At 41.1% G+C, this 17,474-nt stretch overlaps 1 long non-coding RNA gene across 1 annotated transcript in view; it reads left to right on the top strand.

Annotated features, from left to right (window-relative positions):
* Positions 1 to 17,474, top strand: part of LOC144816928 (uncharacterized) — a 436,599-nt gene that overhangs the window by 282,420 nt on the left and 136,705 nt on the right. The window lies entirely within an intron of this gene.

Genomic DNA, 17,474 nt, shown 5'->3' with positions numbered 1-17,474 from the left:
TTGAAAATAATTGTGAATGCTTGTTTTGGGAAATAAGATGCAGGAATCGGTGTTTATGTGCAGATTTCTTCTTAGTTTATCCCCGGAGTTTCACACTTCGGGCTTTTGTAGACATACATTTTTTAAGAAGAGGTTTTCTTCTTAGGTGTACTGACTGCACATCACTAAGAGGATTGCAAAAGTGCAGAGGCCCACGGCCTCCCAAACAAATATAAATATCACATTTCAAGAGGTTGCTTAGAAGGCATCTGTTAGAAAGAAAATGTTTTTTATTATAATTCAGTTTGAATTTAACAGATATTTGTTTTTACGCAGTTTTCTTTTTATTTCTCCATTCCTAACAACGTTGTCCACACAGAACATGTGGTGGATTTCATCGTATTTTTATTCACAGATTTGCTCCTCCCTGTCTACGAGTGACTTAAGGTATTTCTCAAGCTAAAGACAATTTTAGTTAAGGTAGACATTAGGCCACGTTTGCCTGAGCCCACCTTAAACTCATTATGATCCAGATGTCACACTAAGTGGCGCAGTTGCTATGGTGATGAAATTATGCACTACTGATCTAGTCAGATTCAATTAGACTGATGGAACTTGTTGATATAATCTATTCATTGATGGTCATTAGCCATCCCAGCCTTGTGTACAAACACTACACTGCAGTGCGCGCATTGGATTCTATTTCGATTTCACTTGCAGTTTTGGACATACTTATGTTGGTGTCTGCCTAATTATGTTTCTGGCATGGCCCTTGTGTTTACTCACGCATGTCGCTTGGGACACTTGTGATGCTTCTCAGAGAAATATTGAACCAGCATTAAATTCTATTTAGACTGCACCAGGCTCAGAACATATTCGATTGCACCCTTTATCATATATCAGTTACAGTTCGGTGAATGGAAGTGCACAGTATTAATAACGCATGTCTTGTGCATCTGGGCACTGCAAGCCGAGAGGGAGCTGGTTATTCCCAAAGCTTCTGAGACCTTCGCATGTGTGCAGCTCGTACACCTTAGGTAATGGAGTGCGCCCACAGCTGTGTCTTCATAAGAGTGATGTTTCATGCCACCCAGTTTTTGTTGCATTGTCACTCGTTAAGTAACATGTTAGTTGCTCCCTATTTAATGGTGCTCCTTTTTACTTCAGTAGGAAGAATGTCTGACCCAGCCCTGCTAAGATTAGAGCCTGGTACCTGCAGGTTATTTAAATACCAGCTGGGACACCATCTTACTTGCTAATTAATTCTTTTCGCAAATGTTGATAAATATCTGTCAGAATATTGATACGCCGATTCACAAAGATAAGTGTATGAGTACATGGGGCTGGGCCTCGTCGCACTTCTGGCTAAAGTCTGGCTCGTACATTTCAGGAGGAAGCCAGACATACTTCTGTTATACCGCTGCCTTACTCCTGGAATTCAAGAGTAAGCCAGAAGCAAGTCACAGCAAAATCTTCGTGAATCAGCCGACACCCTTGGTGCTTATCTCTTCACTCATACATCTTAGAACTTTAATTGTTTGGCACTGCTGTGATAAAATACACCCAACTAACCATTGACTTTTACAGGTGCTTGTCACCTGCCATTCACCTAGAAAACAGAAGGCTTAGTTTGTTCATCGAGCCCATGGACAGTTCTCTCGGTATCTTTACTGTTAATCCCTATCCAGTATCCCCCCCACTGCCTTCATATACAGAATCGGATGCTGTACAGTTTTCTTTCTGCGCTGGGAATGAGCAGCAGAGGAATTAGTCCGTGAAACGGTGCATGTCATCGTTTATTTTTAGATGGAAGCACATTTCCTGAAGGAGAAAGGGGACATGCCATAAATAAGTTATATAATGTTCACCAAACCTCAAACGAGCTGCGGTGCTTTTTTCCAAAGTCATTAAACCCCTGATAGCCCTGAGTGTCTGTTAAAAGCTGTAATGTTAACATTTAATATTGCACATCTAAAATTTTAAATCGTTTGTTTAATGAATAAGTAATGTTTTTAACATATTTTTGAAACCCTGTTTACTGCCAAATCACAGCAAACTTTCTTAATCCAGTAAAATAATACTTGAAATGCACTTTCTAAACAGGATAGTGAATGTGCTACTTTTTGCAATTTAAATATTTGATTAGTGGAACTCTAGACGGTGAGGATGGGATGGTACAATATGCCCTATATATTTCAGTTATTATAGTGCACTGGTTCTGTGAGATGCTTGAGTGGTAAAAAGAGCCCCCCTCCCACCCCTCCCCCCAGAAAGTCAGAGAAGATGGTGCAGATGTCGGCACAGACACGTTTGTTTTTCGTTTATGAAACCCTATTCTACACTTGCATTTAAATCCAGATTACTTTTCAAGGGAAATAGTTGAATGGTTCCACTTTGTTATGCGGCAAGGAAAAGTGACCAGCTGTTTTTAAGGATTTTGATGTGGCCTATATCTATTTAGCACATCAACTTGGCAAGTGCTAGAAGCAAGTATATATGTTTAAATTCCATTAAATTAAAACAGACTATCATATGTTTTTGGGAGCTAGAGCCCAATAGTGATGGACTGTATTAAATCTGGGTCTCAGTATTAGTGACTGCATGGCAACCATACATCATCTCTGTTCTAGTGTACCCTGATGGAAAGGCAGTCCCTACTCTGGAAAGCTCCTTGAATTTAGGAAAGTGAACCTTGCAAAGATGAAAGAATGACATCAAAGCGACTGAATCCAACAAAGAGAACCTGAAATAGACGAAACCTGGACAAAGATTAAACGAGTCATTATTGAAGCATTAAATCTGAGCAAATAAAAAAATCAATAAGAGGGAAATCAATAATGATACGCAAAGGACACTTCGGACACGGTAAGAGCAAAACAATTGACTTTTTAAAAAGTGAATCCATTCCTAGCAGCAGGAGAACGCGAAGCTGCTGTTGCAGAAGCAGCGCAAAGCAGGGAAGATGGAAAAATAAAACCCACCGTTCAGCAAGGAGAATGAAGAAGCTTTAAGTACAGTAGTCACAGAACAAAATGAAAGGATGGACTTGTAAGACTAACCAAAACCAGCTGCAAGTGAATGAAACAAGGCTTGGAAGAAACGGATTCATACAAGAAACCGTTTTGTAAAGTGTACACATTGGAAAACAATGCTTGTTGTGACGGAAAAGTCCTCTGCATGATAAAGACGTGCTCCCCTGCCTGAGCACCAAACTGTATTGGTGTCTAGATCCCTAATGCTGATTTTTTTGTTGCAATAGGACAACATGGATCATGCTTGTGCACTACGAATCAGGCCTGTCTCACAGATTGGAATGGGAGGGTTGCCCAAAGCACTACCCTCAGAGTGGTGGAAGGTTACCGCTTTCACCAGGAGTTAAGCAGCACAAGTGCGGCGATGACAGCATACTGTGTAGTGATCATTAGTAGTGAACAGGACCATTTTATCCTGTGATAATAGAGTGATGCCTACAGGCTCCCTCACCTTCTTAATAAGTTGCGTTGCTGTGTGCTTACCTCACCCATGGCCAACATCAGATAGATGTCGAGTGCTGCATAGTGCAGGTGTAGCGACTCTGCATGGTTGTATGTGTGTCTCAGAAGCAGGGCCGGACTGGCTACCGGGCAGTTGTGTGTGCTGCCGAGCAGGGGGATGATTTCTCCGTGGTATGGGCGTATTTCGTTGATGGGGACCTGCGTGCGCTTTTAAAAAAAAAAAGCAAAACGAATTTCGTTTTGCACACACAGGTCCCCATCAACGAAAGCATCCCCCTGCTCGGCAGCACACACAACTGCCCGGTAGCCAGTCCGGCCCTGCTCAGAAGGGTACAGTATAGGGATAGAGCAGTATTGTGAGATTGGTGTATGTGCTGAATGTACGTATGCCTGTGAGGAATATATGACATGAAAGATATAGTGCTGTGCAGTTTGTGTACACTGAGGGCATGTGATGGATGTATGTGGTGCTTGTGTTAAGTACCATACAGGAATAGTGAAGTGTTGTGCCGCACACACATGGTGAGTGTGCCTACTGGCAGTGTGTATGTTTGTAATTACCACATCCTGGAGAAAGATACAAAAAGCTTCAGTGCTGAACAGTGCACACCGATGGAGTGTGTGTAGTGAATGCATGTGCACTTGGAGGTACTAGTGCTGGACAGTACGTCTGCTGTGGAAGTTCACTAAGTTAGTGTGCATGCAATGGTACATTATATGAAGGACCCTAGGTTCCATTTTCGGAAACCCAAGCTTGTCTGTGGAAGACATGTGGAGGAGAGGAATCCCCAGACAAATTCATGAATTGCTGCATTGCTGTGTGCTGGGGGTACACACAATGGAGGGAAGGAGCAGACTTACTTTACACTTCACAAGGTTGCTCTTCAATTCAGTGATAGTTTGCCGGATAGGGGCCTCTACAAACCTCAGGAAGGGAGGTGGGGCTGATAAAGGAATCAAAGGGTAGGACTGGGAACCTGGGATTCACCTTTTCATGCACATATCACTACAGCTGACATCCAGGTGTTAACTCTGGTCACTCCCATGAATTGTGTTGTGAGTCAATCAGCTTCAGAGGTGTGCCTACTGTGAGAGACATTGTTTATGAAAAAAGAAGAAAGAAAGAAGTGTTCACTTCAAACAAAGCGAAACCCCAACAGAAATCTTAAAAGACTCAGAACCTAAATCACATTTGGTGTCTGAAAAAGGACCATAAGAAGGTGAGGTTAAGTCCACAAAAAGCTGTCATCTGCCAAGCAGCAAGATGGGCTGTGTGAGAAGGGGAAGCCCTGCAAGACTTCTGTATGTGACCAGGACTTTGGGCCAAGGCCTGCTAGAATCCCTGTTGGGTGAGGGGACATCACCCAGGGAAACCAAGACCTCTGTAGCACTAGCGCCTGCCAGCTTACCAAGACCACGGTACCCTGTGAGGAAGTGGAGCGGCTTTGAAGGGAGTGAGGTCCAGTGGGGAGCTCTACCAAGAGGACTCGCTGAGAGAGGTATTTGGCTTTGCACTGATCAGGCCATAGCTCGTGTTCAGGGCTGTTTACGGGGACCCCGAATGCCAGCAAAGGGCTGCCATAGACTGCCAATTTGCGAGTGCTGTGTGGAGGATGCTAAACTAGGGTGACATGAATTTTAAAGCCAAAAACCGGGACATTTCACAAAAATAGAAGAAGGACTACAATTTTACTTCAAGCGATGAGGGCGCTCCTCAGCAGAGAATTACAGAACAGGCAGTAAGAACATACATAAAATGCTATTTTTAAGCCCAGTAGCTTGACTGTTAATTAAATTGCTTTCTTGAAACAACTGCTAACTATCCCTGCTTTGTAAAACATAAAAAACACATCCCACCATTTTCAGTCGACCCTCTCCAAAAACAGGGACACAAGCTAAATTTCTTGAAATTTGCTGGGACAGCTGGTTAAAAACTGGGACCGTCCTGGCAAAACGGGGACGTCTGGTCACCCTATGCTAAACGCACACAGTCTTATTGAGGTGACCCCATATGCCAGAGAGGGCCACCGGTAAAGTAGTTGTTTGACCAGTGTACTAGGACTTGTGAATGATCGAATGGTGGCCCGGTATGCAAAGAGAGGCTTCTGTGATCTAGGCAATTGCACCTAAGGAATCTACATTGCTTCCAGAACATACTGTGGCAACCCCGCGAGCCAGGAGGGGCTGCCTGGACCAAAACACTACAGACTTCAGGCTCTTACCCTAGACAGAAGTGAGGCTTTGACCAGGGGTCTAGCCTCAACAAGGGATCTGCCTTGACTGACCCGGAAAGGCTAGGGGGCACCAAGGAGGTCGGCAAGCTCTTGCAGGGCTCTAGTTGGGACATGAAGGATTGAATCCCCCCTGCTGGAGAGAACTTGACTTACTGTGACCAGGTAGCTGCTCTGAATGCTGGGGAGAAATAAAAATATAGCCTTCCTATACTTAACTAATAAACCCACAAATAACTAGAAAACAAATATCATCTCTAAAAATGTTGATTTTCACTTATATCGATAACACAAATATTAGAAACAGAAATATTGTCACCTTCAAATAAACATATAAAGTCAAAAATATCTAATTACACAATATCAACTATAATAATAGCACAAAAATAATTATTTATTATTAAATATAAAAAATGTAATTTGTACATAAAACAATTATTTACAATAAACATAAAACATTGTATACACATATTTACATTAAAAATATATGTTTTACATTACTAAAATATGTATAATTCACCCCAATAAAATATATACCTAAATTCATAACAATATAACCAAAAATATTGCATTAATCACAAACATTTATACAGCAATCTAAATATAAATAAATATATAAATAAAATCATATTCAAAACTATCAAACTATATATTAAAAAAAATAATGAAACTAAACTTACCAATAAAATGAAGTTATAAACACACTTAACCAATAAAATCAGACAAAAAATTAAATCAACAATATAAAAAGCAGATTAATTTTACCAACTAAATATTCAAAAATGACAAACACTGGAAGACGAGGAAACTCTGCCGGATTCTCTGACCAGACCCTTAAAGAAGAAATATATCTCTCAGCAAGACCCTACCCAAGTAAGTAAAACTTACATTTAAGCTAAAACTTACTTGTAAATAAGATTACATTTGTAAAATAATAAATAGCAAATAATTATTGAAACACTCTCCAACTTCTATCTCTTTACATGTACTTCCTAATGGGGAACACTAAAACTTTGAAAAGTGATAACCTGCCAGAAGAAACACAACTATCACGAATCAGCAAAAAGATATAACAAAGTAAGTATAGGTAAATTATTTAAAAATATGAATTCTCCCCAATAGCTTCTAAAAACAACCTAACAACCTGAAACTTTACAAACTACCAACAAATAAACACAAGAAACTGATGCTTTTGTTTCTTCCAACAGAAAAGAAAGCACCTGTTCCACATTTCAACATCTGCAACGGAAAAGCTACAAAACAGTGTGAAACATCTAAAAAGAGCACACATGTAAGTATAAAAAAAGAAGCAATTGCTAAAACTGAATATCAAAACACAAATATCCCTTTTAAATATGCCCTACTACCAAAAAAATAATGCAGCCCTTACTACAAATAAGTATTAACCACAAAAAACTAATCTTAGACTTTGAACAAGCCACAAGCCATGATTCAAACCATTTAAAAAATGTAGCCCCAAACAGCCATACAATCTTATTCCAAATCTTATTCCAAGTCCGTTTCCCAGAGGGAAGCAAGCCGCACCAGCCTAACGCTGGCTGCTTCTGCACCCACTGGAGCTGGACGAGGCCCTAGCGCCTTGCACACACCCACCCTCCTGGATTGACCTTGCTTGACCCTCTGTGCATTAAGAGAGCACTCCACTTAATTCTTGTACTCCTTCTAGTTCCTGCTGATTGTGCTTAGAGCTACACCAGCCATGCTGTTAAAAGTGGTATACTCCTTGGGTCCTCTCAGGTCCTCTGTGGGGCTGTGAGTGAGGGCTTTGTGGCACCGTAGCTGTAGTTCTGCTTCCACTACAGCCTCCCTGGCTCGCATCACAGGTGCCCGTACAGCCACCAAAGTTGACACCATTATTCTCCCGCCTCACCAGAGAGCAAAGAGAGCCAAGTCAGCACCCTCACAACAAAGCCAGATGCTGCTAGGCTTTTACAAAAGGACAGAGTGCCTGTGTCCAGTTGCGATGGAGCAAACAGCAGAGAGCAGACCACACCACAGACCTAGCCGGGTAGCCTCCGAACTCTGCCGGCTCCACCATGAGAAGAAGTGCTACACTGCTCTTAGCCCCCCCCGGCATCTAGTTGAGCCTAGTCGAACAGTGGATTGTTGCTGGGCGTTAGTTGCTGATTGCTGCCATTTATTGTTTGTTAGCTACTTTCACCTCTCGGGGAAGCAGGTACCCCGTACCCAATGTCTTCTTCTGTACTCCCCCACAGCCCTGTGTGCCTCTCACCTCTGAGTTTCTCTAGAGGACTTTTTCTAAAGGAGATGAAGGTCCTCTGCGGACAGTGATGGTAGCAGCTGTAGCACCGTGCTACGCTGCACTGAACAATCAAGAAAGAGAGCAAAGGGGCAGCAAGCCATGAGTGGGGCAGATAACCACCACAGCATTCCTTAGCAATGGGTGGGGTCGGGCGTGATACGGGTCTCCACTCTCCAGCCCACTGCAGGAAGAATCACTAGAAAGGACAAGCAGGCAGGCCCCCGCTCCGCGGCTCTAAATGGCTCATCCAAACAGCAGCTGCCACGTCAAGACCAGCCTCGAAAGGCACGGGGGTGCGGAGGGCAATACACTGCTCGAACCGGGAAAAGCAAGCTCCAAACAACAGATCCTGGAGGGCCGGTAGAGTGAGTTGTGTTACGGTTGCACTACAATCTCCAGCTCCTCCCACTAGTGTGCGTCTCCTCGTCCTCGCGTGCGTTTTCTCGCCAAACTCCTGTCCACATTGATGCCCATCTAACTCATCATAACTAACTTCTAATGCCTTCCAAGGCTGTTACTACCATTTCAATCAAAGCATATTGAAACACCTCCAACAATCTGCACTAAGGGCCTTATTACGAGTACCGCTGAACATGTGCCACAGGACCGCTGCGACTTCCGGGATCAAGGATCCTGCGGCGGTTGCAAAGCGATCAGGAGCACTAATATTCTTGAGGTGCTGCTGTGGCACCACCAAGCATATTAGGAGTTGCCTGTCCACCACTCTTTTCATGGTGGTGAGCATGCCATGAAAAGGTTGGTGCAGAGGCAACCATTGCTTCTGGACCTGGGAGTGCATGCGGGGGGCCCCCACATTTTAGACCCCTGGTTCCAGCATGGTGTGGCCTGTATGCCACATCATGCCGTAAGGTGCAGTTGGCGCTCTGAAAGTGGCAGTCTGCATGTTGGGCTCTTCTATGAGCCTAAAAGACCACCGCCAGCAGACCACCGCACGACTGCCCGCCAGACCAGGATTTAACTTCTAATCTGGCAGGTGGTCGCACCACAGCTTTGGTGGTCCTATAGCAGACACCGCATTGCACCATCCACTCTAGGACTTCCAGAGTTGTAAAAAGGACCTAAGTGTAGAATATGCTACAAAAAGGAAATTCCCTTTGAAATAAAAGAAATGATAGCACTAGTCTGCTAGTCACAGAGGCAGGTAACCACTACAATGTACTAATAGAAAGCCCTTTCGACCAACAAAATGAAGACAAACTAAGCCCCATAATGGATTATTTTGAAGACACTTGTGTTGGCAGAATGTATCACTCTGGACATAGACGCCAACCCAAACTTCAAATACCATGGTGGACTGTCTGAAAGCACTTGGCACAGGAAGACAAAATAAACAGTGCAGTGGAAGGATGGGCCAATGCCTTTTGATCCACACTGTGCAAAACCCAACCTACACTATACATTTATAGAAGCATTACAAAAATAGCAAAGCTACCAACAACTATGGGGTTGATTACGATATCAGGCTTTCCCTGCGTCATCATCGGTTTCGATTCCAATAGGATGATTATAATTAAGGCTCACTATTTTCCGTTTTTTCGGATTTTTACATATAAATACAGACAGAAAATCATTTGTTTTTCTGTCTGTATTTATTTTTAAATGTGGACGAAGACGGAAATTTTTGGGGTGATTCTGAATGCTGTCAATCATGACTGCCAGGCCCAAAACTGTACGGATTTACAGGCAAAGGAATTACAAAAATAAGGGAATTTTAGTAAACAGCCTTAAATAGCAGTAGATTTGCACAACCATGATACTAAAATGTGCATGTTTTCTTATAAGTGCATATTTTATCATCTGAGTGTGTATATATATCATTGAAACCTGTCAGGTGTTCAGGCACAAGTGTTCGTTAACCGGTTAAATAAATGTAGAAATATACACATTTCAGCTGCATTTTTTCACAAAACCTAAAATAAATATGGACAAATACAGGTAAAGTTAGCAAAAAATAAATATGGATACATACAGATGGAAATGAGAAAAATATAAATACCATAGAACCGGGAGCCCTAATTATAATACAGCTGGTCGGAATTGAAACCAGCCGGTCATTCCGACTGGATTCCGAACGGCTCAAAGAGACCGTCGGCCAGTCAGTAGCCGGCCCGTAATCCATATGGATGGCGTTTAACGCTGTCTGGATTACGATACACGGTTTCCGACAGGCTTTCCATATAGGGCTTTCTGACATAGAAAGCTTGTCGAAAAGCGTATTTCCAGCCTCCGATTGGAGGCCAAGGGGGCACCTATGGTGCCCCATTGTTGATCCCTGCACCTTGTGGCAGGCACCTCGAGGTGCTTGCCACGGTGTGCAGGGATTAACACAATCTCTCATTTCCTTATTTGAGCTTGTGTTACGGCCGGTTTATGGCCGTAACAGAAGCTCCTATAGGGAAATGTGAGTATGCGATTGCACCATGTACGGTCACATCGTAATTAGGCGGTCGGGACCGCTGACTGGAGGTCATTTGGTTCCAATTCTGCAACAGTTCCAGTCGGAGGCAACTCCGACCGAGATCGTAATGAGGCTCAATGAAAGGAGCAATCTGTAACCCAAATTGCACCTAAGCTTAGCAAACAAACCAAAATAATGTACGATATGCTACAACTTAAAATTAAACTCTTTATACACAACAAAGAAGTACATGACGTAGAAGTAATAGCGAAAAGTATATCATAAAATAAACAGTGCACAAAAGTCCTACAAAACTGTCAAAAATATTAAACCAACATTACAAATCCTTTTTATATAATTAATAAGCATCATATTTTAGTACATTAGTCTAAACATTCATTAGCACTTCAATGCTAAATAATACTGAGATAATAAAATAATATATAAATTATTTACATCAAAACTGTAAATCTCATCAACTAATAAACTCAAAGGACAACCCCAATCCACCATGTAAAATAAATAAACAATTAAACCACACAATTCTGCATAACAATCACATAATATTAACACAAACAATAAAAATATAACATTTCCCACCCACAACAAATAAAATAAATATGGCTTACTGTTCTATAGCTGCAGATCTTCATCTGTATCTGTGTAATTAATATAATAATCTACCAAAAAGGGAAACGATTTCAAAAAAGTCCCCCCAAAAATGCAAACAGAAAATGAATCCAATAGAGGTTCCTCAATGCAATCCATAGTATATAGGAACCATGAAAATGAAAAAGTGTTTTAAAAAATACTGGTTTTGGTGATTTCCTTAAAAAAAACGGCAACTTTCAATGCCCATAGGACACGTTCGTAGACAAAAACCTGTTAAGTAAACCAAAAAAAACCTGTAAAACACATTGCAAACCCAAAAAAACATATACATTACATTCAATCATCATAGAAAAGTAACTTGACACAATATTACATAACATACCCAAACATTACTAAAACAATGTACGAAACCCAAAACTACACACTTGTTAAACACATTGCTATTAATGCAACACAATGTGCCGAAAAAGCACATAACTCATTTATAAAAGACCTTCAAAATGGGCTTACCTGTTCCAACAACCAGCAGTACCTTAAAGGAACCTGCATCCTGGAAATTAGAGTAAAAATTACGCAAATATACAAAAAAAAAGTATCGGTAAAGAAAATGGCAGCTGAAAGAAACTGAAAAAAGAATATCTCCCAATAGAAATGAATAGGAAATAATTTACAAGTGTTGAATGAATGTATTAAAAAAATAATAAACATGTAAAATATGTCGAATAATATTGTACAAAATTGTAAAGTGAATTAAATTATTGATGAGATATCTATATTTATTTAATAGATACTGAAAAATCTTATGTTCAAATGATGTGGAAATATGTATATAAAACAAATCAAGGTATGTAAAGAAAACTACTATTAAAATATGATGTACATTTATTATGTTATATTAAAAATGCATAAAAATATGTTTTTTCCCCCAGATAAAAAAGTTTATTTTAAGTTGAAATATATATATATATATATATATATATATATATATATATATATATATATATATATATATATATATATATATAACGCTCCAAATCCTCTCGGCTCACAAGAAGACCACAGCACTCGAGGGCTACTTTTCAACACCGCAGGGTTTTTATTATTCGCAGGCACTCTCCACAAACGCGTTTCGGCGTGTCGCCTTCGTCAGTGTGGTTACAGTGATTTCTGCACTAGGGTGGATTTAAATACACCATTCTCAGTTTCTATTTTACATACATAGAAATAGACAGAGGACAACCCCACTGTGGTTACTCTAGGCACCATCTTGGAATGTCAGTATGGAAAACCTCATAGTGCTCACAGGTTATACAATAAAGCCCCTAGATGGGCTAATCCATACACTTAGTGGGTATAAACAATAAATTATGAGTTTCTGAGATATATATATATATATATGACGCTCAAAGAACTTCTCCGTGGTATGAAAAGAAGAGAGCAGCACTCCGGGGAATTACTAAGCAGCGTGCAGTTTATTTAGCACAAACAAACGTTTCGGCAAAAAGCCTTCGTCGGTGTCGCAACCCTTGGTTCAAAACACACCTTAAATAAAATCATGTGATAATTCATGAACATCAACAAGGGACTCAACCCTCAGCAGTACCGTAAGCGCCATCTTAGAATGGTTTTCTAAGATTCAAAACCATACAGATATAAACCATGGATTGGTTAAATCAAATAGGCAGAGGGCAAATTTCAATAATACATTCCAATGATTATACAAAAAAGGAAGGATACAGCCGTGGATCGGCAAGGGTCCCTTGAGTGAAGAAAATAAAACAATTCATGACCACATACAAAAAAGTGCTAGAAATTTTACATAAATATGTGCAAAGAGGAAGTGGCCTACTTCATATCAGCAATCAAGGCGAATATTACTGGGTGCTAAAGTTCCACCGTGAATAAATAGTAAAGAAAAAAGTAATAAATCCTGCAACACAGCAAAACAAACAGCCAGACGTCCATCCGGCGGGATACGTTCATCACAAGCTATATACAAATGATCACAACTATACAAAGAAGAATGGTCATATTCATGAGATCCATCCAATCAAATCAAAGACCTGATTAATATAGAGAGTGATCAAGGTCAGAATATATACACAAACATACAGATACTAGGACAATGTAAGAGGAGTGAGATTCCGATACGAGACGTATAATATATGTACAATTTGCCATTGATAATAAGGAAATATAGACATATATATATATACACACACGTTAATTTGTAGAAGCTGGTGATCACCTCTGGCGCATAATTTGACCATATAGTCAAAGCACACTATATACACTATATACATATATACATTTTCATAAGTTGACCATACTTTCAGATAATTATGCATAGTGTTGTAGCGTACAGATGATATAAAGACAAGATGGAATTTCAGATTATAATGACAATGTACTCCTATTCAGCTCTTCATTTCCCCAGATGTACTACCATATCCTCACCGCTATTCATACCCTTGGGGAACTTGGTAGACAGATCGATTATATATCTGGACTCGAGGCGTCTAAGCCTTCTTAGCCTATCTCCACCCCGTGGATTGAATGGGACATGATCCAAGCCAAAGTAGCGTAATTTCGTTCTATCCTTATTATGGTGTTCGGCAAAATGCCTCGCTACTGGGTACGCGGGGTCCACCTTTTCGATAGCCCTTTGATGTTCAAGCACTCTCAGTTTAAGTTGGTTGATGGTACTACCAATATATCTGAGACCGCATGGGCATATCAGACAGTACACAGCATAGGTGGTGCTGCAGGTAATGAACTTATTGATTTTCTTAGTCCTACCAGCATCAGGAATGTCATATTGCAGAACCCTACGGCTATTACTGCACGCTTTACATTTCCCACATGGGAAGAAACCACTCATAGTTTTCAAGGTGTTGGTATTACTTTGAGTGGGCAAGGGTTCTAGATGGCTGTGTACTAACACATCTCCCAGGGACCTCGCCTTGCTAAAGGTCACCAGAGGATGCGGGGGCAGATCTTCTCTGAGTACTTCATCTGTGAGCAAGATGTGCCAATTTTTGCGCATCAGGCTCCTCAGTCTATCGGCACCTGCAGAGTAAGGAGTGACCATTCTAAAGACATTCCCAGTGTTATTATCTGGCGTCCTTACTTTATCAGCTAGTAAATCAACTCTCGGAATCGTTCTCACTTTTTTCAGTGTGTTGGACAAAAGTGGCTCATCATAGCCCCTGACTCGGAAGCGAGAAAGACATTCCGAGGCAGCCGCCTCGAAATCCTTGTCTTGGGTGCTATTTCTTTTTATCCTCAAGAGTTCACCGTACGGGATACTCTTGACGAGCTTAGGTGGGTGGGCACTACTAGCAAACAGGATAGAATTTCCTGCTGTCTCTTTACGATAAAGAGACGTCTGGACTCGGCCATCCTCAATGTGAACCCGCAGGTCCAGATAGTGAGCTGCCACCCCACTAATAGTACCAGACAGGTGCACATTGTAGATGTTATCATTGAGAATATCAATGTATTTTCTGGCCGATTCCTCAGTACCCTGCCACACGATGAACAAGTCATCTATGTAGCGGTACCAGTGTACCACTTTCCCACTTTCACCCTCTTCATCATAGCTCCTGGGCACATGCTCCTCCCACCAGCCGACGAACAAGTTCGCGTAGCTGGGAGCAAAGCATGTGCCCATCGCTGTCCCAGAGGTTTGTCGGTATAGACTATCTTCGAACAAAAAGATGTTGTTCTCCAAACAGAATTGCACAAATTCTATTAACATCACATTGTGTTGCGCAAACCGAATGGGACGTTTGTTTAGATAATGTTCGACAGCAGATAGTCCATGTCCATGCTCAATGATGATGTATAGGCTGGTAATATCCATCACTAAGAAAAGATAATCGTCTTGCCAATCCATATTGTCCACTCTCTTTAAAAAGTCCTTTGTATCTTGGACATAAGAGTCTAGACCCAAAACCAGAGGGAAGATATAGTTGTCCACGAATTTGGACATATTCTCTGTTAGCCCACCGATAGATGCCACAATCGGTCGGCCAGGAGGAGTGACATTGTTTTTATGTAATTTCGGCAAATGATAAAAAGTAGGTGTCATTGGATTACTACTTCTTAAGAAGATGTGTTCGTCTTTATCAAGCATAGACAGGTTGTACCACTTAAGGATCAAATTGTCATACTCCCTAATACTTGCATCATACAGATCTTTAGTCGTGATGACATAGTATTTTGTGTCCGAAAGTTGCCTCATTGCTTCTTGGTGATAGTACTCTCTTGTCAATAAGACGACATTTCCTCCTTTATCCGAGGGTTTTATAATTGTTTGTTTGTCGCTTAACAATTCCTGCAAGGCTTTCTTCTGGGATTGAGTGATGTTACTGGGAATAGAGTGGGAAACCTTTCTTTCTTTGACCAACTCCATCATCATGGCTTCAGAGAAGGCGTCAATTGCATCCCAGGGAGACTGAGGAATGAACGTTGAGAGAGGTTTGAACTGACTCCCATCTCTTTCTTGTTCAATACCTTGGGCCACTGCCCTCTCCGCCATATTCATTGCCGAGATGTCCGTGTCAACATTTTCACTCCTTAGAGCCTCCATGGCTTCAATGCAGGACATGTCCAGACCGATCAAGGTGTCAGTAGCTGTTATCCTGGACCCGGGTTTGGACGTGGCCTTAATGTGTGGTCTTATTTTAAAATGTTTGTGTAACTTCAGTTTTCTGGTAAACTTGAAGAGATCGATCTTGGTTTGCGTAAATTCGAGATCCGTATTAGGGCAAAAGGAGAGCCCTAGGCTGAGGAGCTCTTCTTGTTCATCGGTCAGGAGTTTGTTTGTAAGGTTTACCACTGTAAGGCTACTCCCATTATCGCGCTGTTCTTCTCCAATTCTTACTTCTTCGTTTTGCGATATGACCGTGTTTGAGGTTTTGTTTTGCCTTTTCCTCTTCCTTTTGCCGCCTCCTCCGGCTCTTCTAGTCCTCCTTCTTCTTGTCGTTCCGGAGGCTTGTTTTTGCCACCCCTGAGCCAATTATATATATATATACATATACATATACCACTCAGGTGGTGAAACGCGTTATGGCCGACAACAAATAAACGCAGAAGATTTTGCACACAGTCTGGGTCCGTGTCTGCTTGTTTGCTGCTTGCTGGAGTTCCATGTGGGAAGCGGTTTTCCTGAGCAGTTATTCGGACATATATATTTATATATATATATATATTTACATATATATATATATAAAATGCAAGACTATATACAATAAATAAACATTAAAAACATAAATAAGATTTGACTTTTTTTACATGTCTTTATTCTATACAAAGGTATAATTATTAATGTTGTTTATTCCAAATATACAACAATCTTTTATTCTATCTCTAATCACCAACAATTAAATGATATAAACTATTTCTATTATATACAAATAGAAGTTAAACTAAGGATTTCACACTAAAATTAAATAATCACACTTCAACATAAACCATTTTTAAGAAATTGTTGGATACTAAAAGGGTGACATTTACTATTGCCACTCCAATGTAAACACATTTGGGGAAGGTGGTGGACATTAAGGGCCTAATTACGAGTCTGGTGGTCTGAGGACCACCAGACTCGCGGGGCTGGTGGTGGTCCAGCCACTACTGCATCCGCGGTCCAACTGCCATATCACAACTTTGGCGGTTGTACCACCATTGCACTGCTGCAGCTGCCAGGGAGCCAGCGTTCCTTGGCAGTGGTGCAGCAGTCAGGGCCTCAGTAATATGCTGGTGGTGCCGCTGCTGATGACATCCGTGCCCTCCTCGATGAGAGCCAAACGGCAGCCCTCAACCTCCTGGACCTATCAGCAGTCTTCGACAACGTCTCCCACAGCACACTAGCCACCAGAATCCACAACACCAGCATCTGAGGAACAGCCCTAGACTGGATACGCGTGTTCCTCACAGTCAGAACACTGAGAGTCAGACTACTGCACTACATCTCAGAACTGCCAGAGACCAGATACATTATTTTATGTAACACTTGAATATGTTCTTTAAAAAAGCACCCAACCTTCAGTGAATACTTAAAAGGGGTGAAAGAATTTTTTAGGAAAGATTCAGAGTCTGAACTCGGCTATATCAGTGCAACTTCTTAGATTAGAGCTTGGACTACTTAGTGTTTATAAGCAAGTTTACAAAAATATAATTTGTTGAGGTTACAAGCTCCTCCATGTGCCATATAAGGGCTATTCTCGTTAAGAATTTTTAATCTGGACCAGCTGAAAAATTACTTTTCAATGGTAACTTTAAGTTTGCACTGGAGAGATATAATTGTACTTTGTGCTTTTAAAGTCATGAACTCCAGGGCAGTTGCATCATTTTCTTAAGTTCAAGTTGATAGGATACGTTCTTCCTTTGACATAGAATATTGTGGAAATCAGAAAACAAATAGAAGATTTATTGCTAATGATGGTGTCTGT

Source organism: Lissotriton helveticus, chromosome 1_1 (genome assembly GCF_964261635.1).
Source record: "Lissotriton helveticus chromosome 1_1, aLisHel1.1, whole genome shotgun sequence".
Taxonomy (NCBI): domain Eukaryota; kingdom Metazoa; phylum Chordata; class Amphibia; order Caudata; family Salamandridae; genus Lissotriton; species Lissotriton helveticus.
Note: the sequence above shows the minus strand (reverse complement) of the source record. Positions and strands in the feature narration are given on the sequence as shown.